The sequence below is a fragment of the Cavia porcellus genome, unplaced genomic scaffold, assembly GCF_034190915.1.
Source record: "Cavia porcellus strain 051 isolate PalLab524CR breed Dunkin Hartley unplaced genomic scaffold, mCavPor4.1 scaffold_5, whole genome shotgun sequence".
NCBI classification, from domain to species: Eukaryota; Metazoa; Chordata; class Mammalia; order Rodentia; family Caviidae; genus Cavia; species Cavia porcellus.
In genome coordinates, this window is record NW_026947488.1 from 71,980,766 (window position 1) to 72,007,144 (window position 26,379).

At 34.6% G+C, this 26,379-nt stretch overlaps 1 pseudogene; it reads left to right on the forward strand.

The window, feature by feature from the left end:
• LOC100713770 (bifunctional methylenetetrahydrofolate dehydrogenase/cyclohydrolase, mitochondrial-like) overlaps positions 1-13,914 on the forward strand; it is a 48,162-nt pseudogene extending 34,248 nt beyond the window's left edge.
• The last annotated feature ends 12,465 nt before the right edge of the window (positions 13,915-26,379 follow it).

Below are 26,379 nucleotides of genomic sequence, written 5' to 3' on the forward strand. Positions count from 1 at the left end.
TCTAGCTGATCACTAAATGTCTTACATATGTATGTATCTAGCTAATCATATGTATTAAATATATATGATTTAGCTAATTCTAAATATATGATTTAGTCAATCTTATATATACATGTACTATATACATATATGTTATAGATAAATTTGAGATATTCTAAGCAGGGTGCAAACAAAATCTTTTAAATCCAGAATAACCTAGACTCAGATTACTTCAAATGTGTTTTTAAGCTCTAGTTCAAGTTCAAGGAAACTGAAAAGAGCAACTATAGATGATTTTCAAAAGAAGTTTCTTCAAGAAAGATGTTAGAAATCACCAATCAGCATATACGTTCCATATACATAGGTAGCTTTGTCTCTGCACAATTTTTTAAGACTAAATAAAAGTACATTTCAGATATGAATGCATTTTTATAATTCCATATTTTAATCTACTTTTAAAAGTAAATTAACCAGAAGGAATTAATTTTATTTTACAATATGTCTAAAATTATGTCTAAAATGCATATGAAATATGTCTAAAATTATTTCAGATATAACATTAACGTGAAGGGAAACAGCTTTGATAACAAATGCAGTAAATTCTAGCATAACAGGAGAGAGCAGAAAAAATAAAATGACTTTACTAAATTTGTTTAAACTGTTTATTCTTATCATGTTTGAAATGAATCACTAGGTTGTTAAAGATGAAATGCCCATTCACTGTCCATTCTTTCTTCATCCTTTCTATGACTGAATAATATTCACTCTATTTTGCTTTAGCAAGGAATGTGAGGCTGGCCAGTTCTCTGGGCAATCTTGGACTAACCCAGTTCTCTCCACTTTTTTGCTTGTAGTTCTCAAGAATCAGTATAAAATGTACTGGGGTACATGTCCTGAGACTAATATAGCTGAGGCTGTTTCCAAGACTACTTTGCAACTAATTGTGGCTAAATTCTTATCAACAGAATTTGAGTGAAAAGTGATTGCAATTTATGAGGCCCAGTCTTAAAATACCTGGGTGGCTCCCTTCCTGGGCTAAAGAGGTGTGCCGTTCATGAGTCAGTACTAACTATACAGGTTGGGAAAATACTCTTGAGCATGGTGAAATTCCTACAAGAATGAAACCTCTAGAGACCAGAGACTCCCCTAAACAAACTGCCCAATTAGCTTAGGACTGTTACATCGACATTGTCAGAATGTCTCTGGGTGCCTTTTTGTAAAGCACCTTAATTCCTATGCGTATGTTACCATTTCCAAGTTCACTAAAATGTCCTTCTATCAGAGGAAGCCAACATCATATATTCTGTTGTGGGATTCATTTGTTTTTGTTTTTGTTTTTTTTTTTCGGTATTGTAGTCTTGGACTAGTATAACACAACAGCATCATTTAAGTATTTTCTGTGTGTTTCTACAATCTATAATCATACTGTAAGTTTTTGTAGCCAACTCCTCTACTGATTGTACTTCCCAGTCATGACCAACTACATACAAGTTTAAAGTGTGGACAGAACCTGGGCTTGTAGCTGCTCATCTTCAGTTCTTATGCCAAGTGACTTTAGGTCTGATCTTTCCATTTACTGTGTTCACCATTTCCTGGTTAATTCATATATGTTACTGTGAAAAACACTCCATTAAAATTTGGTTGGCTGTAAAACAGGTAAAAAAATGTTTTGCAGTTCATCTTAACTAAGTTTTACCTGTTTTTATTTGTTTTGTTTTATTTAGTTAAGACTGATCACCTTACTTTAGAAGAATTTTAGTAGTATAATGAAATTTTATCCATTTATGGCTCCATAATACACTTTTTGCTTCAATGAGGTAAGCCTACTGAAAAAACAAATGAATAAACATAAGTACATCAGATCTAATTTTCAATTTCTTTTGTATTCGTAATATTGCAAGATAAGTTAGAAAATTTTCCCTGAATTTCAGGTTATCATACTTCAACTTAAAACTCAGATCAACTTAATTAAAATTATATTCAGGATATCACCATTTTTAAAAAAATAATTTTAAATATGCTTATTGCTCTTTTTTTTTATTAACAATACGGAAGCTAATTCTATAGAACCATGCTATTTTTCACTTGATATATGTTCCATGCATTAATTTTAATGGAACCTTAATTAGTTATCTAAATTTAAGAAGAAAATTATTTATATTTTATAAAACAACTAATAATGTCCTTTAAGGAAACAAAATTTAATGTATGATGTTCTGTCATTTTTCAAAATGAATTTGAACAGCACCATTTTGGGAATTTGTTATCAACCATGAATTAATACAAAATTATACTAAATTATTTCTAGTTTAAGTAAAGCTACTGCTTTATTTTCCATTTCTGCAATGGAGTATTAGAAAACACAGACATTCGTATTCAGTACTAATGGAAATGTATATTATAATCACATTTTAATAAATAAATTTGCCAATAAAAAGCATGACTCCATAAGATAGCAATTTAAACTCCATTGGTAGCAATCCCATTTTGAATGCAGGATCTAAATAAGTGAGAAATGTGGACACGAATTCATGTAAAATGTTTATGTAGCAGTATTAAGTAGCAAAATTCAAGTGACACATATTCCAAAGAGACAGATGAGTTAAAATTTTCACATGTAAATGAAGCAATTAAAATTATATTTTATGAAAGACTTTAACCATTTTGTAAAATGCTTATGATATGAGCAAATAAGAATTCTGTAGTGAAATATTCTTATAAAATATATCTTAAATATGTAATTTAATAAGTAAAAATAAAATGTTTTTTATTCCACTTTTACAGTATTCTGTTATTGCTGCCATTTTCTACTGAGAATTTTTATATTTATGATTTAAAGAAAAGTATTCTTTTTAAAAATATGACTGATCTCTCCTTTGATCTTACATTGCACCATCTATACCATACTCAGCACAGTTACGCCTTGGGAAAAAATTTCCTGCACACTACAAAAGATTGTACATGATATCTTAAAGATGGTTACCATATTTATGCCATTATTTTACTAGTTTTACAGCTTATTATTATTTAAAGCAATATTTTTGCAGCAGAATTTCTATTGTCTCTCGTCTTCTGCTGAACATGAAGCTCCTCCTTTCCCCTTTCATTTTAAGTGGCTGGAAACCTCCAGGTTTTCCCCACACTTTCTATTTGTATAAGGCTCTTTTCCTTATTGTTCATGTTCAGGAAAAGAAAGAAACATCTGGGTTTGGAAAAGAGCAAATATTGTAAGAACAAAGGAAAGATAGGTTTTATGTTCATACAGACTATTGTTCAATCACATGATTTTCTTTTGTCGCATAAACACACATGGCAAACAAAACAGGCTGAATTTTTGCCTTCCTCTTTCTCTCTCACTCAAAAATGCCTAATAATAAAAGTTTTAAAAAATGCTTACATAATCACCTTAATTTTCCTCTCTCCAAATGTACTGAAAAGACTAAAACTAGGAACAGATAACTAATTATTCAGAACATGATATACATTACTACTTTCCAGCAGAAGATTTTGTAATGCAGGAAATGTTTTGTGGTCCAGTCACAAGCCACCAGTTACATGTGGCTATTTAGTACTTGAAATGGAACCATATGACTGAAGAATTTATATTTTATATAGTTTTAATTAACAAATATATCACATTAACTTATTGGATACCATGTTGAACAGTACACGTCTTTTCAGATTTACTTTGACTTTCTGAAATACATAAATATTATATATATATATATATATATATATATTTCAGCCACTATTCTTGTTATAATTTTTTATTATTTACCATTAAAAAGAACTTTATATATTCAGAAAAGCCAAGTGATAATAGCAATAATTACTGTCAAATTTGGTCTACGTTAGAATATCTGACTACTTTTAAAGTGTAAAAAAAAGAGGAGTCTTTATAATACTTTTCCATACGTAATATCAAAATATATTGTATAATTAAAGTAAAAACAAAAAAATTAAAATTTTGTAATAAGAAGGCAAAGAGTAGAAAGCTATTTACATTATACATTCATACATTAGTATGAATATATCTACATCTGAAAAATGAAATGAGATTGAATTTATTTTTTAAGTTAAAAATATAGTTAATAAAATTTTTATTTATATATATAGAGAACAGTTTATATGTAATAGCATTTTGCATTCAAACTTTTCAAAACTTCCAAAACCCTTGTTTAAATTATTAAATATATATAAAAATATAAAAAAATACTCTGAATTCTCATTAATCAGAGACAGCTTCTGTTATCATGACGTGTTTTCTTTGTTATTTCTCTGTGTACCTGCATGATAATAGTAAAGTTTCCTTATAAACATTTTAAATGACTGCATATTATTCCATTAAGTAGGTATACAACATTTACTAAAACATTTCCTCTTTGAGGTATGTAAGATTTTTGAAAATTTGTTAAGGTAAATCTAAGATAAACATCAATTTTTAAAATTCTGATTTGTTATCATAAATAATGTCATTCCTGACTACAGAAAAGGTATCATAGCCATATTCTGAAAGAACTTCCTAAATATACTATAATAACAAATTCTAAGCTTCTGGAAAGTAAATTGGATAATATTCACAATACTTTGGGTAATTAGAACTTAGGGTTGCTTTATTGCCAATATACCACAATGAAGTTGCTATTGTTTTTGCTCTGTAAATTTAGTTGAAATTTTAACAAAACAAGCAATATGCATAGTTTCTTTATTATAGCCAGTGGAAATTTACTTCTTTGAAAACTATTTTTTAACTGCATATATATATCCTGAACTGATCCCTTGATATTCCTTGATGATAAATGTTCCTTGTCAACAATGAAAGCATAGAAAGGAGTCAGCTATGATTTTTTGGTCTTGCATCAGATGAGGTGGAGAGAAATCTATCCACATGGCCCTATATGCTCCGTAGTAATTAACCCCCAAATTTCCATTTGTTTTAGGCTTTAAGACTAATCTTCATATCATGAAATATCTGATTTGGAGACACTGAAGCTATTTCCAATTTACAAAACCAATAATTTTATAGTTTCTCAAATTTAGGGTTTTCAATTAATAGAAAGTGAAGGTAAACAGGCCCATTGTGTGTCCTGTTCCCAAAGGCTTTAGTGAGCTCACTGTGTTAAGGAAAATCATGGTCCATAAGCATAAACTAATACTGAGTGAAAAAGTGTTTTAAAGGTGACCCACAAAAATATTTAGAAGAAAAACTCGTATGCCACATTAATCAGACTTGGAAAGGAAACATACGATAAAACAAGATACCACTGTATTGTTATGAATGTTTATCAGATATTGATTTCTAATGTTAAAATTAATACCAGAGGAGCTACATCGTCTTTATTCATAGCTTCTTCTACTTAATATACAGACCGTTACATATTTTGCTCAACTACAATTTTTGATAGTTTAAAAAGGTGTTGAAATTCAGTTTAAAGATTAAAACAAAAGCTTAAATGGTGTGTTTTCTGTTTTGTGAATTGCAGACACCGCTTTACTGATACAACATCCAAGATTCTAAGCTGACATCAAAGCAAAAAAAAAAAAAAAAAAAAAAATCATCTGAAATGACAGCAGCAGCTGCAGCATCCGCCTCTAAATTAGGCTGTGTTTCAAAGTCTGGACTCAACTGCTAAGCAGTATAAAGACCCAGGAGGAAGGCTGCCCAGAAAAGAGTGAGCCTTCGGATCCTAACACATCAAAGTAACACATGCCAGGAAGAGCAATAAACGCATGTGGCCCGCATTCACGTGCCGCCTAATTGTGCTGGGCTCAGGAAACCAAGACAAACCTTCAGCTGATTCCTGGTTTAAGAGAGGATTTGAGATTTTTTTTTTTACATGCAGAAAGCTGACACAAATTGGTTGCAGATTATAGAGTCTGACTTTGCAATGAAACATTCCATAATTTCAAAACATGGCCATTTTGGTGTCATATGGCATCTTCAAAACACTGACTTCTTAATGTAGTAATACATAAACTAACCATTAGCTATAAATAACAGTTTAAGATAATCTTCATAAATGAAGAGAGCCTTAATTTGTACATTCAAGGATAGATGCTTTGAGGAAAGGCTTTTTCATTTGTGTTGCATACAAATTGCCAATTCTAAGGGCATTTCATTTCTGAAGCATAAGATATTTAACAAGAACTTAGAATACAAAGAGAAGGCAGAAATAGTTATGTTTTTGAAGAAATTTTTAGTAAAAATGCCTTCTGTCATAAGGTTTGCATTAAGGAATTGTTACTATATAAAGGAGACAATGTATTTAGTAACACATTTTGCAATTAGATGCACATAGCAACACACAATAAAAAACGTTTACTGTATTAACATTTTGAATGCTGTTCCACTGTGTTTTTACCTTTTATGCTCTTTACTGTATTTTGCAGTTCAATGAGCTATTATTCTACAAAACACTCCTCTGTATGTGTGAGTTGTCAAAGTTAACTTACACAATTACCTGAGAGGTTTAATTATAATTAGTGGAAGGCTGATAATTAATCCTATTAAGTGAAATATGCATGAGTTTTCACTGAACATTTGCACTGAAAGAGAAACATCAGAAAAAGTATTCAGAGGGATTACAAATAGAAGAGAATAGACAAACTATCAGTCCTAAAATTCTTAATTTTTGTCCATGAAAAACAAATTATGATGATGTGGCATGAAGAGTCAGAATCTCTACTGCTTGACTGGTGAACATCATTAAAGAAATTCTGAAAGAATACGATATTATCATATATTATTAGCCAAGTCTCAGAATTGGGATAAAGGTGAATTCCATTGCCATCAAGTCAGCTTTAAATCTATATATAAATATGTAGCAGATTGAGTCACGTTATCACTTAGAAAGGTGATATTGTAATTTATCAATTTTCATTTTGATGTCAGGGATTGAGAAAATTAAAAAATAATTCCAAACAATACATCTCAGAGTCTTTATTACCAGTGTCTAATGTTTACTGAGGCCCAGAAGGTAGAATACTTTTTGCCTTTAAAAACAGTGGTTATTCCATTGTTGATAACCTTGTACTCTGTTTTACATCATGTGCTATGTCTATCCTTGGTTTTGACTGACAGCTTTGTTTTGCCATATGTGACTTTATTCTCTCCCCCCCAAAAAAAGTAATAAGAACTAAGGAGTAATAAAACCCAAAATGTGTAAATTTTGTTGTAAAAAAGAGAGGGGAAAAGAGAGCTCTAAAGGATACAACAGCAAGCGTGTTTAGGGGTGTTAAATAGCTGACCATATTAATGTTTTTGGTTGGATCATTGAACACAACTGTTTGCAGTCTCACTGTTTGAATGTCCACTTTGTGTTCTTTGACACAGTGATTTGAGCAACTATTTCTAAGATGATAATATGTAATCTATTAACTGGTGATTTCTTACTGTCTTTTTTTTTTTTTTGTAGTTCTGTATTACGTGTACTCTTACACTGCTTTGTTTTGTTCTGTGTTTTTCTCTTTTCCCTTTTAAATAAAATTAAAAAAAAAAGAAAAAAAACAGTGGTTATTGTGTCTCCTTGGACATATTTTTCTATTTTTTCTTTTCTGGGTTTTTTTGAACCAGAAATTGAACACAAGACCTTGTGTTTGTCAGGGAGGTGCTTGTGCCACTGAACTATATCCTTGTGCTTCATTTTTACATTCTTTGATGTCATAACATTGTCCCATTATATAATGGGCAAAGTTACCTCAAGAAATATATTTTGTCATGGACATGAAATTGGACAGTGAAAAAATCTAAAAGAATCATATTTCAAAAGGCTAAAACAGATTTTTCTTTTTGGAAATTCTCTCTGATGAACACCTACAGCAAGGTACATGAAACCAAAAATTAGTGAAACCTGTTGTTATTATAGGAAATTTGTCAAGGATAGTGTGTTGAGAATTCAACTTAAAGAGATCTTTGAATTTTCCTAGAAGCATGATTGATTCTGCAATCTACCTTTCTGAGACTTTTGACTTTCTTTATATCTTATCTGTCCTGTAAGTATTGAGCAAACATACATCATGACAAGCTGTGTGATATTATGTCCATGGTATGAACAGTGAGAATTACAAAGTCAGAGGGAAGAGAGTGTCAAAGAAATGTTCAAAAACTTGCAATCTCATGTACACATGGGTCAGTGTATTGTCCCTTTGCTGTGGTAACAGCCTTTTTCTTTCTGTGCTCCAGGCTGCTGGTGACTCTGCGTCTATGAACTTTCATTTCCCCCTTAAGCAAACTCTTCCAACTGGATGGAGACCCTACAAGCAAGACTGACGGCATTTTCAAAATAACTACAGAATTTGTATATGCTTTATACTTTATGAAGGTTGTTTCTCTCACATTATGTGGCTAATTCTCACGGCAACCCATGCAACTTATTGTTATGCCTCATTATAGATGAGGGAACCCAGTTCAAAGAAAGAGACACAGGCTTTAAATCACACAGACAGTGAAGCAGCCCCTCTGTCACTCGCCTGCTTCCACATTCAGAGCCACCTTCTGTATCCAGTGAATCTCATGAGTGGGGTTAATGGCAAACAATAACTTTCCTAGTAATTGAAAATCATTTTTGAAGTTATCTTGAATATCATTTTTACGAGTTTTATAAGGGACTTATTTGAACTCTTTTATTAATGAAGATTTCTTAAATAAAATTGAAATTCTATATAGTTTAAAGATTTATAATGTCATCTTGCTGTATCATTTCTTAATTAATTCAAAAATGTTTAATAATATTGTTGGCATAAATTAAAGTAAGACAAAGGTAGAGAAATAGAAAGCTTGGAAATTGTCTATTTAAATTAAAATCTTTTTTACGGCTGGCGACTTAGCTTAGCAGCACAAGTACCTGGCAAATGCAAGGTTGTGAGTTCAAGCCCTGGTACAAAATTTTTTCTCTAATTTAGTTCTATGAAGATATCTCTATGTGATTCATCTATTCTTATTTTACAACAAAGAAAATACTCTGATTTGATAATATAGTCCTTTTTATTAGCATGTATTTGCTATACATACTGATCACATCCATAATAGGGAATTTGTGTCTGCACATAATATATCTTTCCTCAATTCCCTGCATACCTTTAAAACTTTCCTTACCTCCTTATTCACAAAATTTTTGTTTACATTTTTCCCTTTTATTTTTTCTCCTTTTCCACTTTTTCCCTTCCCTTATGCCTCCTTTGTTCCCCTCCAATTGAACGTATTCTTCCTACTTCCAATATCTGTCATTTACTTTTGTCCTTATTTTTGCTTTTTTTTACATAAGATAAACAGTATAATATTTAAACATATGTTTCTGATTTATTTCAGTTAATAGTATGATGTCGAGATGCATCCATTTATCTAAAATGTTTCAAGTTTTCCTTCTGCATGCAAGGTAGTAATCCATTGTATATTTAACGTTCACGTTCAAGCAGCATATGTAACAGCTAAATATTGGAAACTGGCTAGGTGCCCATCAACAGACAAAGAGATAATATATTTTTAAATAAAGCAATACACCATTCTTTTTAAAAAGTTTTCTGTGGCATTCATCATCATGAAATAAAATTACATTAGCTTTAAATACAATGACCCTATAAATGATTTGCTCAGGGCAATTCTACGAAAACAAATAAACTTCTTGAGTTTCTTTACCAATATCTCAGCACACTGGCTTATCATTTCATGTGTTTAGCGAAAATGTACAGCCTGCTTATCATGGATGCCCACGCTGACATGTGTCTGTGTAGTGGCATTCATATACAACACACATACACACACTGTGAAGGTTTACATCTAAAATGTCTCCCCAAAGTCTCATATGATCAGAGGTGGAGTTCTGGGAAGTGACTTGATCATCAGTGCATTTACTCCACTGGTAAGTTAATAGGTGAACGAGCTGTGGGAAAGAGGCAGATGTGGCCTGAGTGTGCCCTTGTCTCAGCTCTTCCCATCTCTCTCTGCTTCCAGCTTCTATGAAGCAAACACCTTTCCTTTGCCTTATCCTCCTGCCATGAGTTTTGTGCCTGTGAATCAGTCATCTATGGACTATACCTGACACTTAGAAGTGTCAGGTATTTTGTCTCAGAAGCAAATAACTAATATGTGTTTAGTCTCCTGTAAGCACTCGGTTTATAAATATAGATTTGGTAAGTGCTATGATTCAAGGTAAAGAGAGCAATTAAAGGTAGAATGACTAGGCTGGGGCTATCTAGACAGTGGCATTAATTCAGGACTTAGATGAAAGTTGGGTAAAGAATAATTCATAGAGGAAAATCAATTTGTATGGATTGCTACTAAAAAAGCAGCTTCCTCTTTTTTTGAAGATTTATAAGCAAAACATATCTAGGGGCATCTAATACAGCAAGCTTTACTTTAAGCATTGATTTAACTCCCCAGTAAAGGAAAATGAAAGAAAAGGAGGAAGGATGCAATTTGAGAGAGTGAAGAAAGAGAGGAAGGAGAAAGGAAATGTAGAGAAAAAGTTTTTAAAAAAAAGAAAAGAAAGAGAAAACAACATAATTTTAAGATAGGGCCATGTGTTTTATTGAAGATTATCAAAGAAAATAAAGAGTATCAGGAGGGAGATGATTTTTAGATTAGGTGAGCAGGAAAAACTTCTTTAAAAATGGAATTATGCTTCAATTTACAAATGTACCAGCCAAGTGAAGACCCAAAGAAAGAAGCTTACAAGCAGATGAAAGATTAAATGTCCAGGCTCAAAGGTGGACTGAGGTTGGTGAGTTTAGACAACAAGTAATCAGCTATCAGTGTGGCTGAAGCACAGTGAGTGGGCACATTAAGAAGAGTATACTTATCTCCACAGTACAGAGATTACCAGCCATGACCTGAGGCACTAAGAACCCAAGTAAGCAAGCAGGAGATAACCTACAGGGGTGGATAACTCATGGCAGACCCATGTATTGAGTTAAAAATTTTGAAGAAATCACTGAAAAGTTTTAAAAAACTGAGTGATGTGTTTGGGTCCTTTGTTCAGTCAGTGAAGGACTTACATGGGGAGCAAGGACAGAAGTGGGGTGAGCAAACAATCAGCAGGTCATCTTAGGAGCTCAAGTGAACATGATAGCAATGTATGCAAAGTTTTAATGAGGAAGATGGAGCACAGCAGAAGAGTAAAGATTCTATGGCACTTCCAAAATCCAGAGAGAAGATTTTTCTACTGAGGAATAATATTTGACTGAAAGATTCTAAAATGTTTTTTTAAAAATACAGTTTTAAGTATAGCATAGGCACAAGCAGCATTTTTTCATTTTAAAGAGAAAAAAAGAGAAAAATAAACAAGTAAACAAACAAAAATAATAACAGAAACAAAAACCAATAGTGATATAGGATTTCAAAACAAGATAATAGGAATTTAACAAGAGTTGTTATATTGCATATTGTTATCTTCAGAACAGTTGCTCAGATTACCAGAATCAGGCTTGTAGTACTGATTAAAAAAAAAACATGAGATCTAACTTTTCCTTGCCATAAATTAATAGAATTTGTGGTATGATTATCTTTATTATCTTCTGATTATATATATTTTTCTCTTTTTCTCTTTCTTCTTTCCCCCAATGCATAAATAGTATATACTACTTTTCTCTTAACTTAAATATTTTCTGCCAGGAATATATTAAGTTGGTTCCTGTTTTCATTAAAACATTCTCCGTGAAAAGGCTTTATCATCAGTCAGGTGTGGCAGTGCTAACCTATATTCCTAACACTTTCGGAAGCTGAGACAAGAGGATTGCAAGTTGCAGCCCAGCCTGGGCAACTTAGTGATTTGGTATGATCCTGTGGCAAAAAAAAGCAAGAAAAGAGGATTGAGGATGTGGCTTATTACAAACATTTTGGGATCAACCCTGTGTACCATAGAACAAAACATAAAAAGAAAAAGTCATCAAGTTACATGAGTTTATCATGTTATGGATTCCTAATATAGATATTTACAATGGAAAGCTCATATGCATTTCTACATCAACTTTAAAATCACCTTAATTAAATGGACATCTTAATTTTCTCATATTTTGAATAATACATTCTGCTTTGTGATACACAATAAAAATGATATGAATATGAATCAATTATAAGTTCTCCAATTGTGAAAGGAATGATATACTCTGATATTAATAGTTGTTCTTAAAAACAAAGTTTCTTTGAAGAAATATGAATCACAGTTTTTTGAATTTTTATCAGAATAATTACAAATCAAATTCTTAAAAAAGAGTAACATTTCATTCTATCAGTATGCAACTGAAGCCACTACTGTGTAATATTCTTTTACCACTCCTACGGCCTAGGGAAGTAATAATAAAGTGAAATTTGGTAAAATTCCAGTTTTCCTATGGAAATCCTCATAGTTTAACCCTTTTATGTTGATTTCCATATACATTTTTTCACCCTTTCTTACTAAGAATGAATGTTGTAAACAAAAGGCATATTTCATCCACTGAGAAAAGCCCTGCACCTCTAAAGATTTAAGATAGTGGTAGTTATAGTAACTGTATACTAAGCACAGAAACGTCAACAAAGTTAGAAACGTTTTAGAGTATTGGTTGGCAACCAAGGGAGTGTATTTGGGCAGAAAGAGATACACATACCTTAGTGTTTTTGTCTTAGGTTCTAGAGGTCAAAGCTAATGTTGACTCCTGGAATGTTAAAGACTGTCCAGAGGTTTAAATTAAACAGCTAGCTTTAGAGATACAAGTTACTTTTAAAAGATAAGTGTTCCTTCTAGGTTCTTAAGTGTTTCTGGGAATCCTCAAGAAAATTGTGCACAACTAGAAAGCTGCTATTGAAAATTAATTAAAGGATATATAGGGTGACTTAAATGTAATGCTTGCCTGAACAGACTCAGGATAGGTGCTAAATTCTTACCTTTGTCATGAACAAGAGTCCAGCTACTGGCTGCAACAGACTCCCTCCAAAACTTACTGACACTTCTGCTACTTGATAAGAACACATTGCAGTAAGGTGTGGGCGCTGGTGCTGGCGATGGCTGCAAATTCAGGCTGACACACAGCTGCCACCTACACTGTTGCCCTTCCATCTAAGCACAGTTCACAATGAAACTGCTGTCATTTTTGTGAAGAAGCTGGCCCAGCTGATCAAACAGGAAGTGGGACAGAAGGTGGCAGAGTGGGTGGCCGCAGGTAAACAAGGGGCCACACCTGAGCATGGTTCTGGTTGTTGAGAATCCTGCAAGTCACTCATTTGTTCTCCACAAAACTGTGGCAGCTGCAGATGTGAGAAGTAACAGTGAGACCACTGTGAGACATCTTCAGTTTCAGAGCAAGAGCGGTTGAATTGGATCAATAAACTCAATAAGGAGGAAAATGTAGATGGCCTCCTTGTTCAGCTGCCTCTCCCAGAGCACAAGGAGGAGAGAATGATTTGCAGTCCTGCTTCCCCAGACAAGGACATTGATGGCTTCCGTGTAATTAATATTGGGCAAATGTGTTTGGACCAGTGTTCCATGTTGCCAGCTACCCTGTGAGCTGTTTGGGAAATAATGAAGTGAGCTGGCATTTGCAGCCTAGGGAAGAATGTGCTTATGGCTGGAAGAACAAAAAATGTTGGAGTGCTCACTGCAATGTCACCACATGCAGAGGAGGTGCATGAACATCCTGGAGGTGATGGCACTGCTACAATAGTTCATCACTACACTCCTACAGAATAACTGAAGAAATGTGATTCTGGCGGATATCGTGGTATCTGCTGTCAGTACCCCAAATCTGATCACAGCAGAAATGATCCAGCAGTCATTGATGGGGGGATAAATACAATTCACAATCCTGAACTTCTAAATCCAAATTGCTTGGAAATGTGGATTTTGAAGAAGTCAAAAAAAAAAAAAAAAAGCCAATTACATCACTGCAGTCCCTGGTGACGTTGGTCATGTCACAGAGGCAGTGCTTAAAGAAGAATGCCACTATTGCCGCAAAAAGTGCTGAAGTCTAAAGAATTAAGAGCAGCCACCAATTAATCATGCATCTGCGATGCCATAAACAGGACTCCAGGCCAGCCAAAAAGCAAAGCAGGCAATAGAAGGCGTTTATTTATTCAACTGTAAAGATTTTAAATATGCCTCCCATTTACTGAAAGCTTAAGTGAGTGGGTGTGTGTGCACATGACTTTGCAGGATTCACTAAGAGCACTCCAGGGTCATGCTAGGTAATGTGATCCAGCCAAGAGAAGCCATTAACCTAGTGATTAAGATGGGAAGCACTGCCACGTTGCAAATAGGTGCTTAACATTGTCAAGTTAAGTTAGAAATTTGCCTTTTCTAGAATTGCATTTCCCAAATAATAGTCCAAAAACTTTTGATACTCATTTTAGGTCTATGTTTTTTGTGATCAACTAGTCAAATCAAAATTTTGTTAGAGAAAATCAGGAAAAAGGTGAGATGGAAGAAATGATGGTGGTAATAGATTAGAGGAAGAACATTACCTTAATTTCTCTACATACCGAAATAATTGCTGTGAATTACCATATCTAGCTTTTCCTACATCCTAAACTTCATTGTTCAATTTTTGTATTGTTAGAAGTGTCTGTATGGTATTTTTGGTATATCTTGAAACCTATTCTTGCCGAACAAATTTGAGTTTGATAACCATTAGGGAAGTTTTTATAAGTATGCAACTTACTTTCCACCAAAGAATTGTAAGCATCTGCCTGGTTTTCTTTCATGTACCCTGGTGACTTTCCTGAAAGTTTCTTAAGGAATTGAGTTAATATTGAATTTAATTTTAAACTCTCTAATAAAGGCTTATTTTATATTTAAAATAAAACATATCTGTCTCATATAAAAAAAAACATTGTTGGTGTCCTTTCTAGCCTCTTTTACTATCCTGTTACTAATGAAGAGGACTTCTAAAAAAATTCACAGTGATAAAATGTGTTATCTTAATTCAGATAACTTATTAGTAAAAGCCACACTTTAAAGTTCCTTTGTAAGCCAGGCATTAGAACATGTGCTTCACACGTGTAATATCAGTTCCACAATATTTGTATGGTACTGAGTGTTGGAAACAAAATTGAAACTGAGATATTCTGAGTTAGAATACAAAACTGGAAAATGTCCAGAAGGATGGACCAATAATTTGGTTAATATTTTCTTTATCATTCTATAAAATTATATATTTACAGTTGATAGGTGATATATTCCTATAAATGGAGTCACCAAAATACAAGGTAGTTTTGTGCTCTATCATCACTATAAAATTATTCAAGGGATTAAATTGCTATTCTTTGAGGAGGGAATAAGGCATGTTTATAGTCACACTTAGGCAACAGATTATCTCACATAGTTTTATAAATACAGAGATCTTTATAGACTCTAATTGTCTTAGTCAATTGTCTCATCGCTAAGACAAACTCAGGACACCCACATCTTCAGGGTGGCTCATGTGTCAGTGGCTTACGTTGGCTCATGTTTCAGTGTGTATTCTCCTGGCTCCAAGGCAGGACAATTTGCAGAGGAATATAGAAGAGGAGAGCCATTCACGGTATGACCAACACAAAGCAGAAAATAAAGGGAGGAAAGAAACAGAAAGGAAGATGAACTCTTCCAGGCCATGTCCAGCTATAAACCCACATAACCAATCGTCTTCCAGAAACCCCGCCTTAGAGCATGTGAGGCTCTTGGGGGACATCTACTGTAACCTATAACACTCATCAGCGGTGATGTTTCATTCTGAATATCTCTTGCCAGAATGCTTTCAGCCTCTGAGTGATGCTTGTAACTCTTTCTAAGAACCCTAGGAATTCAACATTTCTTTCAAGCTTATTGCTGTGGAGGTCCCTTCTTTCCTCTATTTTCCTCTTCAATGGGACACAAGAGAGCTCTATGCCTGTTCCTTCTCTCAAATCCTCACATCTGGTCTTTATTTGCCGACAGCACTGGAAGTACAAGTGGAACACATGACAGTCATCTCCCTCCTAACAACTTGTTTTAAACTCTCAATCTCAGATCGTTAATCAGTCCAGTGGGTCTCCTAATGATGGGGGACATATTTCATAATCCCTAGGTAGGTCCAGAGAAGCACTCCTCTCCTTGAAATGAAGGGAACAGACTTCCTACTAACAAAATTTTGAAAAGGAAAGGATTCATAAGAAACAGACATGTCCAGATAATTTTATTTAATAAATTTCAACTCTTCTCTATCCTTGATACTTTCAAATGGTTTAAACTATCTAAAGCATTTTAGACTCATGAAATCCATTGTTTTCCTTCATATCTGATACCTACTGTATTAACATACAATTTTTAAAAAATAAGTTAGTAAGAGTCTCAGTTTCACAACCTCATCTATTAAGCATGTATTATGTTGTCCACACAATGCTCCATATTCTAGATATAATACATGAATATGCCACCTTTTGTTTTAGTTATTATTCATTTCTACATTATAAATTAATAAACTTGACATTATGCATCTTCACTGAACTATCACAACTACCACTCAAATACTATATGGTATGCACTCTGTTTTGACAGATTTTGGAATAAGACATATACCTACCATATAAAGAAACTCTGCACTAGTGAAAACTTTGATAAGGTAAACAATAATTAAAATTCCAAGAGGCGAAAGCTATGATGTGAGGTAGTGCATCATTTTGGAATCCATAGGAAATATCCAACCCTTCCTAGTACCCATGAAAAAGTATTTGAGAGGATGAGATAACATTCAGAGAGGCTGTCCTAACTAAATTAACTTAAAGTGAACAACCCATATTTGCAGAATATAGCAAACACCGATATTTACAAACCCAATATTTTCCCCTTTTCTTCAACCTTCTTAACAGCACTCAAGTTTGACTTAAACATCCACCCTTTCACATAATGCAGTTATGTGCTTGAAAATAGTAAACCCACCCCCAGATCCAAGAGGGATTTCATTTGCTCTAAGGAGAGTTTCTTGACTGTGTCTCTGTTAATACTAGGTACTGGATAATTCTTTGCTTTAGTGGGCAGCAAGGGACAAGGGAGGAGGTTGATCTCTAAATTATAAAATTTTTAACAACATCCTTGGGCTCAGCCACTAGATGACATTGCCACATAGCATATTCCTCATCCTTTGACTTGTAGCAACCAAAGTTAATTCTTGATGTTAAATGTCTGCTTGGAGGTGACAAATTCTAAACAGGTCTTAGGATAATTCTAATACTTCTAAATGAAGACACATGATCAACTTCTAGCTCTCTTTCTGTTTTACACATCTTTGCATACTGAAATTACATCTGAACTGCTATAGACATCTTGTTTTAGCCTAAAATAAAGTAGTAACTAAAGATAATAGCAAGGTAGAATGATCCTGGGTTCTTAATTATCTTATGAAGTAGATTCATTATTGCAGGAAGCTTTCCTTAATGCCTTGGTATATGAAATAATAAATTTATTATCAAAAATAGTTTGCATCAAGGTTGTTACAAATTTCAGACTAGAGATATTTAGCTAGCATACAGATGGCGGTATGTGCATGGTCTTGAAGTACATAGTAGAGAATAGGACACAACTCGGAATTATGGGGAAAGCTCAAAAATGGAAGAAGTGACATAATGATAGATGTAATGCTGGAAGTGGTGGTGCGCACTTTTAATCACGGCACTCAGGACACTGAGGCAGAATAACTGCTGTGAGTTTAAAACCAATGTGTGCTAATGTAGTGACTTCAAGACCAGCCTAAACTACATGGTGAAATTCAGTCTTAAAAAAAAAAAAGAAGGATGCAATATATGACAATAATTAGATGTAAAAACACTACGTGTAGAGACCAGAGATTTGGCTCAGTGGTAGAGCACTCATCTAGTGCATTTAAAGCCCTGCACACTAAAATAAAAAAAAAAAAAAGGAACAAAAGAAAAGCTAAGTAGTAATTTGAGATAGTGCAGGATTAGGCATGGTCAGAATTAAGACTTTTTTTAAACTGAGAATCAAACTGACCACCTCACACTTGCCAAGAAGCCACTGCGCCACTGAGTTATATCCCTGTCAAGATATTTTTTTAAGACAGGGTCTCACCATGTAGTTCAGACTGGCCTTGAATTCACTATGTAGCCGAGCATCACTTGGAACTTGCAGCAATCCTCCTACCTCAGTCTCCTTAGTGCTTGCAGGTACAGGCGTGTGCCACTGCCTTCAGCCCCAAAACTAAGTTTTTAAGTGCATATTATGCAATGGATGTAAGATCTGAAGAGCTAGATGAAAGTCCAAGAGTTGTGTTAGGAGGAATTTGTGATAGTACAGAGGAAGCTATATGGGGTGTCTTTGCTTTTAGTTTGTCTTCATGACATTTAAAGCCAAAGACCAAGTGTTCACTTTCTCTTCTTTCTGCAACCTTTCTTTGTCTGGTTATTCGAGTACTTATTCACAGTTACCCATTAAACTTTGTAGTGAAAACCAACAATAACACTGCTAGTATATCAATCAGTGTTTACTAGAGAAACAGATATAACACAAAATATACAAATGTGTAAGAAATTACAAGATTGGCTTACAATGGTCAGCCACAAAGTCGAATGAGGGAGTGGACAGAGGGTGTCTGTCCTGTGGAGGTTGAAGGGTCCATCCCAAGGGCTACAGCTTACTGCAGTGTACTGTGCAAGTCTGTAGCGGGGGCCAATGGATCTGCCACATGACACTGAAGACCTATTATGACAGAAGGCTGAAGCATCTAGAACAGTGGCCAGAGAGTATATAATGAAGGCTGAAGAGTCCCAAATGGAAGCTTCTTCCTATTATTTTCCTTCATATGTATTAAATACATAATAATTTTCATTTCTTTTTAATGATAATTGTTGATACATATTAATTATATAAATTAAGGAAATCCACTATAATACTTCATGTCATGGTTTATGTTTGTGTCCCCCAGGCCTCATGAGTTTGCATTGTTCATATGTGATGGTTCATTGTATAGTGCTTGGATTGATGGTGTCAGTGCTCCACCCACATAGGGGTGGAGCCAGGATGTGATGTAATGGCAGGAAGAAGGTGTCTTTCTCTCTGCTGGTTCGAGCTCGCTGTGGGTGGCCGCCATGAACTGCAGCCCAGCCATGCCTGCCTACCTGGGAGCCAACTGAGTGTGGACTGAAACCTCCAAAAAGTGTAAGAAATAAACCTTTCCTTTCCCAACTTTGGGCATCAGGTATTTCGTCTCAGTGATGAGTAAAAAGTATCTAAGACACTTCATTATGTCCAAAAAAACAAAAAAAATCGTTGCACAGAAAAATACCTAGAGTCTTCCCCCTAAATTTTCTCTACTAGTTTTACAGCTATATATTTTAGATTTTATGTTTAAACCTTTAGTCCACTCTCTGTTGACTTTGTATATGATATAAGAGACTAATTTCATTTTGTTACTATCCATCTCTCCCAATGTTTATTGAGGAAGATGTTTATTTCTATGATAAACTCTTGACATCTTTGAAAAAGATCAACTGAAATTAATCACATGAATAGATTTCTGGAGGCTTCATTCCTGTTCTATCTGTGTTGTTTTATTACAGTGTCATACTACTTTGTCTATTGTCTCTTGGTATTCTATTTCAAAGTCAGGTGGTATGAGGCTTCAAGCTTTACTCTGCTTTTCAAGATTTCTTTGGCATTTTGGGATCTTATTGGTTCCATATAAACTTTAGGATCACTTTTTCTATTACAGTGGAAAAATACATCATGGGAATTTTATTACATTGAATTGCTAAATTGGTTTATATAGTGTGGACATCTGAATAACATTGACCTTTATTATCCATTAACATAAAATATCTGTTAGTGTCCCAGTCACTTCTACTTGATTATAGTTTTCCATGTGCAGATCTCTCATCTCCTTCAAATTTATTCCCATTATTTCCCTTTTTGATATATTGAATATGAACTACTTTACTTGATTTCTTCTTAATAATAATCAACACATATTAATTACATAAGTTAACAGGAGTCCCTGTACCATTTCTGTATATGCACATATCACCCTTCATTATGTTTATTCACTGACATCATGAATCATTACTGTCAACTTGCACTGATTTAGAAGTGCCCTAGCATATAAGTAAAGCATACTTGTTAATGTGTCGATGGAGTGTTTCCAGAGATGAATGGCTTGTAGGCCAGCAAACTAAGAGGAGACCTACCTGGATCCTCCAACTCTCTCTCACCTAAGCAGATGCCCATTATGGACTATCCCAGTTTTGATCCTAAAGGCCTCCTCCAAATATATATAGATATAGATATAGATACAGATATCGATATCGATATAGATATTCCACCAAAAATGCATATGCATTTCAGGAAAAGAAAAACTTACATACATATTTTAATACTACATTTATTGAGATATTATGAGATTACTACCAGTTACCTTTGGCCTCTACAATTACAAGAGGTGCTCAAAGTGGTGACTGTTAACTTGTAGACATTTATTAGTACAGCTCACTGTTTCTTGGCAACCTTGGTCATTGACATTGCTGAATGTACAGTTTTGATTTCTTCTCTCAGGGTCAACAGTGGGTCAATATATGACATCTTCTCGTGCCCCCTATATGAGAGTAATACCATCACACTATTTCTGTTTTCCTAGTGTGTATACATTTTGGGCAGTCTCTCTCTGTCTCTCTCTTTCTCTATTTGTCTGTCTGTCTGTCTGTCTGTCTGTCTATTGAGAAAGAGAATATATATATTCTTGTAGAGAACTCTGATCAATATCACATCCCGCTTCCACCATTGTCTGTTAGCCACCCTTCCCAGTCGTACTTGGCTCTATGTGCCTGGTTTAGTTTGCTTACCAAGATAGTTTCAGGTTCCACACATTTCCTGCAAACAACAAGATTTCATTTTTCTTTATGGTTGAATAATACTCTGTTGTGTATAGGTACAGCATTTTCTTTATCCACTTATCTGTTCATAGGCATCGAGGCTGATTTCCTGTATTTGCTGTTGTGAATGGTGTCATAGCAAACATGGAGATGAGGGCCTCGCTTTTGTAGGTTCTTTGCTTCCGTCAAATACATATCCCAGAGTGAGCCACCTAGGTTATATAATAGATCTATTTTCAGATTTTTTTAGGCGTGCCCCTAACATTTTTCATAGTATCCGTATTAATTCATATTCCTGCTAATATAACAATTCCTTTTCTCCACATCTCTATCAGAATTTTGTTGTGCTTTTTGAAAGTAATAGCTTTATAGAACTAAATTTTTCATCCTATGTAATTTATAAATTTATATACAATTCACTAGATTTTCGCATGTTGATAGAGTTGTATATCAGAATTTTCTTTGCTTATTTCTTCTTGGTGCCTGTCTAATTGGGGTGAAGAATATTTGAGGGTAATTTTGATTTACATTTTCCTGAAGGCTAATAACATTCAACATTTTTCATATACTTGGTACACATTTATTTATATTTTTTCTTTTGAGAAGTATCCATTCAGATTATTTGCCCATTTTTCAATTAGATTACTTAATTTTTGTGAAGTGTTTTAAATTCTTTGTTTATTCTAACTAATAACGTTCTGTCGGAAAAATTAGAAAATATTTTGCCCCTTGCTGCAGATGGTCTGTGTTGTTTTTTGCTTTCTGAAGTCTTTTGAATTCTATTAAGCCCATTTTAGGGGAACTCATTTGTTGTACTTTTGTTTGCTTTTGGAGTCCTACACAGAAACTCATTGCCTATACCAATACATTGAGGTGTTTCTTAAATTTTACTCTAGTAGTTTTAAAGTTCCAATTTTCACATTTAGGGATTTGAAACATTTCATTTTTTGCACAGAGTGAAAGAATAGGTCAAGGTCCAACTTTTTACATGATGATACTCACATGTTTGATTTGTCAAAAATGTTGTCTTTTCTCCAGTGCATTTTTAGGCACTTTGGTGGGACTCCCATGGTTACAGATAGGCTCTCTATTCTAGTTTGCTGGACCAAGTATCAATTCATAAGGCAGTATCATGTATTTCTTTGTCACTAAAGCTCCATAATATGTCTTAAAATAAGTGCTGTGATGCTTCCACATAGGATTGTTTTGGCTATTGGGGTCTACTATTTCCAAATACATTTTAGGATTTTTTCTAGTCCCTTGAGTTGTCAGTTTATCTTTATAGAAATTTATTGACTCTTCTTCCAGTAAGTGAGCATCGGAGATCTTTCAGTGTTTTGTACAATTTACTTATTTGGAGCTTTGCAATTTTCATTTGTGAAGGTCATTTACTGCTTTAGTTAAGAAAACTGTTAGATAGTTTATGTTTCTGCAGTAACTATAAATAAGAAGGCTTTCATGATTTCTTATTTTATTATTGGTGGTACCAGTGGTACCTTGGTTTATGAATGAAATTCTTTGCAGTATTTTGGTCACAAACTGAATTAAACAAACCATGGAAAGAATTAAGTTCATGAACCAAGGTACTACAGTATGCAGAAAAGATATTGATTTTGTTTGTTGATTTTCCTTCTTATTACTTTAATGAATTGATCAGTTCTAATAGTCCTTTTCTGGGGTCATTTAGTCTTTCTAAGTAAGTAACATATTAACTACACTCAGAAGTTATCTGACTTCCTCATTTCCTTCTAGTGTACCTTTTCTTTTTTCTTATGCTTAATCACGGATTAAATTTCCTAGTACTGTATTGAGCAAAAATAGTGAAGGTAGACACCCTTGTACAGTCAATAATCTTTGTAGAAATGTTTTCAGGTTTCCCTCACGCAGTGGTGTATTGGCTATGCGTTCAACACGTAGATTCTGTGTCATGTTATATTACTGCCTTTTTACAAGATATGGTCAAAATACAGGGTAAACATTTTTTTAAAAAAATTTATTACCATAGAAGACCCATTGCTACCAATTCCCTTCAGAATACTCTTCTTCACTTTGAACACCTTTCTCTAATCATTCTTACCACTTTCTGGATAAAATATGACAGTCCTCCTTTCTGAATACGTTTACAAGTTCTGATCAAAATACAGCAAATATTCCTGCCATATACCATAGATGGCAGGCTTATAAAAACATTATAATGTGTCCTCATCCACTTTACTCAACGTGAAACTATGAATCTTTCTCAAAGTCAAAATCATCATGCAAGATAAATGTTTTGAGTGGTTGCAGGACTTTGACTTGGCCCTGACAGTGCCATTAAAGACACTCGCCAAAGTCAGCCTCTGGAATTGCGTATGAAAGTCAAAAGAACAATAGAGTAAGCATGTTCAAAGGGAAAGGAAGTACTTGATGACGATGAATGGTATTGTGTCTTTTACTGTAATTTTTAAAAACTTTAATATCATAATTTTGATCAAAGCTCATATAACTAATTTAAATATAATTTTTGTAAAGAAGAGATGTTGAACTTTATCCAAGACCTTTTCTGCATCTTTTGAGATGATAATGTGATTTCAATCTTATCTTAATGATTGGCATGTGATGAACTATTCTTGCACCCCTAGAAAGAAACTAACATGGTAATGGAGTGTGATCTTTTAGAAATGTCTTTAAATTTAATTTGCAAGTATTTTACTGAGAATTTTTACACCAAATTCGTCAGCAATACTGATTGGTAGCTTTCTTTTTTGTTGTATCATTATTGGATTTTGGTGTCATAGTCATGCTGGCAGCATAGAACAAATTTTGAATGGTTAGCCAGCATCTCCCCTCCCCAGTAAGCGGAGGCAGGGTGGCAGACTGAGCCCTTCCAGGGGGAGAACTAGCAGTGTCTCCTGAGATCCACGCCATGTTGGAACTGAGGACACTGTGAAAACAAATGACCTTCCTGTCTCCCTGCTTAGCAATAGTGAACCTACTGCTACACGGCCTAGAGTCAAATATCCCACTTCCCCTAACCTCCTTCTCCTCCCCCACCCCGCCCATTAGCAAATGGGAACCAGAAATCTGAGCGTCTTCTGGGAGGTTGACTATAGCAAATAAGGGGAACTTCCTTCTACGATTTCTTTGAAGGCAAATATTTTTATTACTGTTTTGCTCTTTTCTGATTAATATTACTGCTCTATTCAATATTCTGTCTTGATAAGTTCTATAGTGTTCTATGTTTCATCTCACTTTGATATACGAGATTGAAAGAACAACTATTATAAAGATAACAAAATATACTGTGATACTTATTACTGTTATCCCGGTAACCTGCTGTGAAGTTCTGTACCAATTTCATTGTACGATCTTATTTGGCTTTATTCTGACTTGTTCTCTTGTATACTTTAAAAATTAAAAAAATAAGGAAAAAAAATTTTTGAATGGTTCCCTCCCTTTCAACTCTTTGCAACAATGTGAGAAACACTCACGTTGATTTTTCTTTAAATGTTTGGTAAAATTCAACAGTGAGGCCATCTAGTTCTAAATTTTGTTGGGAGACTCCATGACTGACTTAATCTCATTACTTCTTACTATATCTCGTGCAGTTTTTTTATGTCCTCTTGGTTCTGTTTGGCAAATCATATATGTCCAGAATTTCTAAATTTCTTTTGTTGCTTTATTTTACCTAAATGTGATATTTCAAAGGAGTTATGCTCTGATATTCAGTTTTCTGCTTGATCAACTGTATAGTAGAGGTTTTCAACTGCTTTCTGAATGATTGATTATTTCATAATTTCTGATGCTTCTTTTTCAAAATCTCTCTGATGAATTTTTAATACACATTCTGTTTGTCTTCCTGTTGGGAGCCGCGGCCGAGCCCGGTCGCCTTACTTGGCGGACGTGAGGCCTGTAGTAAAGAGTAAAGCCTGAGGTAGATTACCCCTCCCATCGAGCACGTTAGTTTCCTGCCTACCGCGTAAGCAACCCGCTCAACAATATAGTCTGCCTGGCAACTGATGATGTTAGCCAATCAGCTTGCCTTGCTTACTTTAACATGATTGGACACTGTATCCGTATATATACTGGTGCCACCCCTGGGGGGGAAGGAGAAGCCCGGAAGTAGAAGCCCAAAAGGAGCCGCGGGGAGCGGACCAAAGGAGGCTTCGGCTGGGAGCGATCCCAGGGCAGGCTGTACGGAGAAGGAAAATAAAAGAAAAGGTTGTCCACTGCCAGACTTTGTTGTGTGTCCTTCCTACCGGCCAGGAGTGACACCGACATCTTCCTATTTGTATTTGTTTGTCACTGTCTTAATTACTTTTTCATTGCTAGGACAAAGTACCCAACACCTAAAATTTGAAGGAGGAAAAGTTTATTTTAACTCCAAGTTTCAGTCCATAGTTAGCTGGCTCCAAGGCAGAGGGGCATAGCAGGGGAGAAAACAACTCATGGAAAATCAGGTAGGAAGCAGTAAGCCTTTCTTCTTCCCCTTTATCCCCCGTCCAGCCTATACATCCAATGATTGGTGCCACACACAAAATAGGTCTTCCATCTTCAGCAAATACGTCATCTATGCCCAGAACTATGCTTAGCCAATTCAGTGAGCTAGTATCACACACTTATGATCCAGTTATTCCTAAAAGCTTCTTCTATTAGTGCACCAGACATTGGGGCACACATAGATAGGAGCCATAACAGTTAGTATGCTTTTGGCTCAAACTGAAATATTTTTTAACAAACATTTGTGAGAATTCTGTGCCAGTCATTTCATTTATTTTACTATCTTTGGGATCTATTACCTGACACCTGATACATAAGAATTTTAGGAAGTGTCACATTACTCATTTCTTCATTTTTCTTGAGCTCTTATCTTGAGAATTTTGTATCTAGTAAAATAGCTATTTCTGCCATTTTTTTTACTAGTCTATAAAATAAATGTCTCTTAAAGATATACATTGGGTAATTGGTTTGTTATGTTAAATTGAATTCCAGCAAGTTACCATAGTCTAATGTCTCTGTACGCTATTTACTGTGAACAGTGAGATGGACAAAGCATGAGTTGGAGAGACCCAGCATCTATTAGGTCTTGAAAGAGTTATATTAATTAGCTTTCCATCACTGTGAAAAATTGCCTGGCATAACAACTTGGAGGAAAAAAAAATGTTTAGATTTAGGTTCAGAAGTTTTAGTCCCTGGTCAGCCACCTTCATTGCTTTTAGACCTGTGTAAGGCAGAAACACCCTGGCCAAGGACATTATGCAGGAATTCTGTCTGTGACAGGGCATCTAGGAAGCAGAGTGAGTGTGACAGCACGTGCTGGTTTCCGCAGGGCTCCCTATTGGATGGCACCATACACATTTGGGTTGTCAGTCCCTTCAGTGTGCTGTTCCATAAAACAATTATTTCTGAAAATATTTTCAATGGCACTCTCAAAAATGTGACTTACTAATTTCGTAGACATTTCTCCAGAAAATCAAGTTAATAATCAGGATGAACCATCACAAGTAGAGACACTCTAGCATTTCAGAAAAACATGATATAGATAGCACAGTGTGCACCCTGTGTGTTTACTTAGACAAGTGCAGGGGACTCATTTTGGTATAAAAGTAGGAAAAATTGTG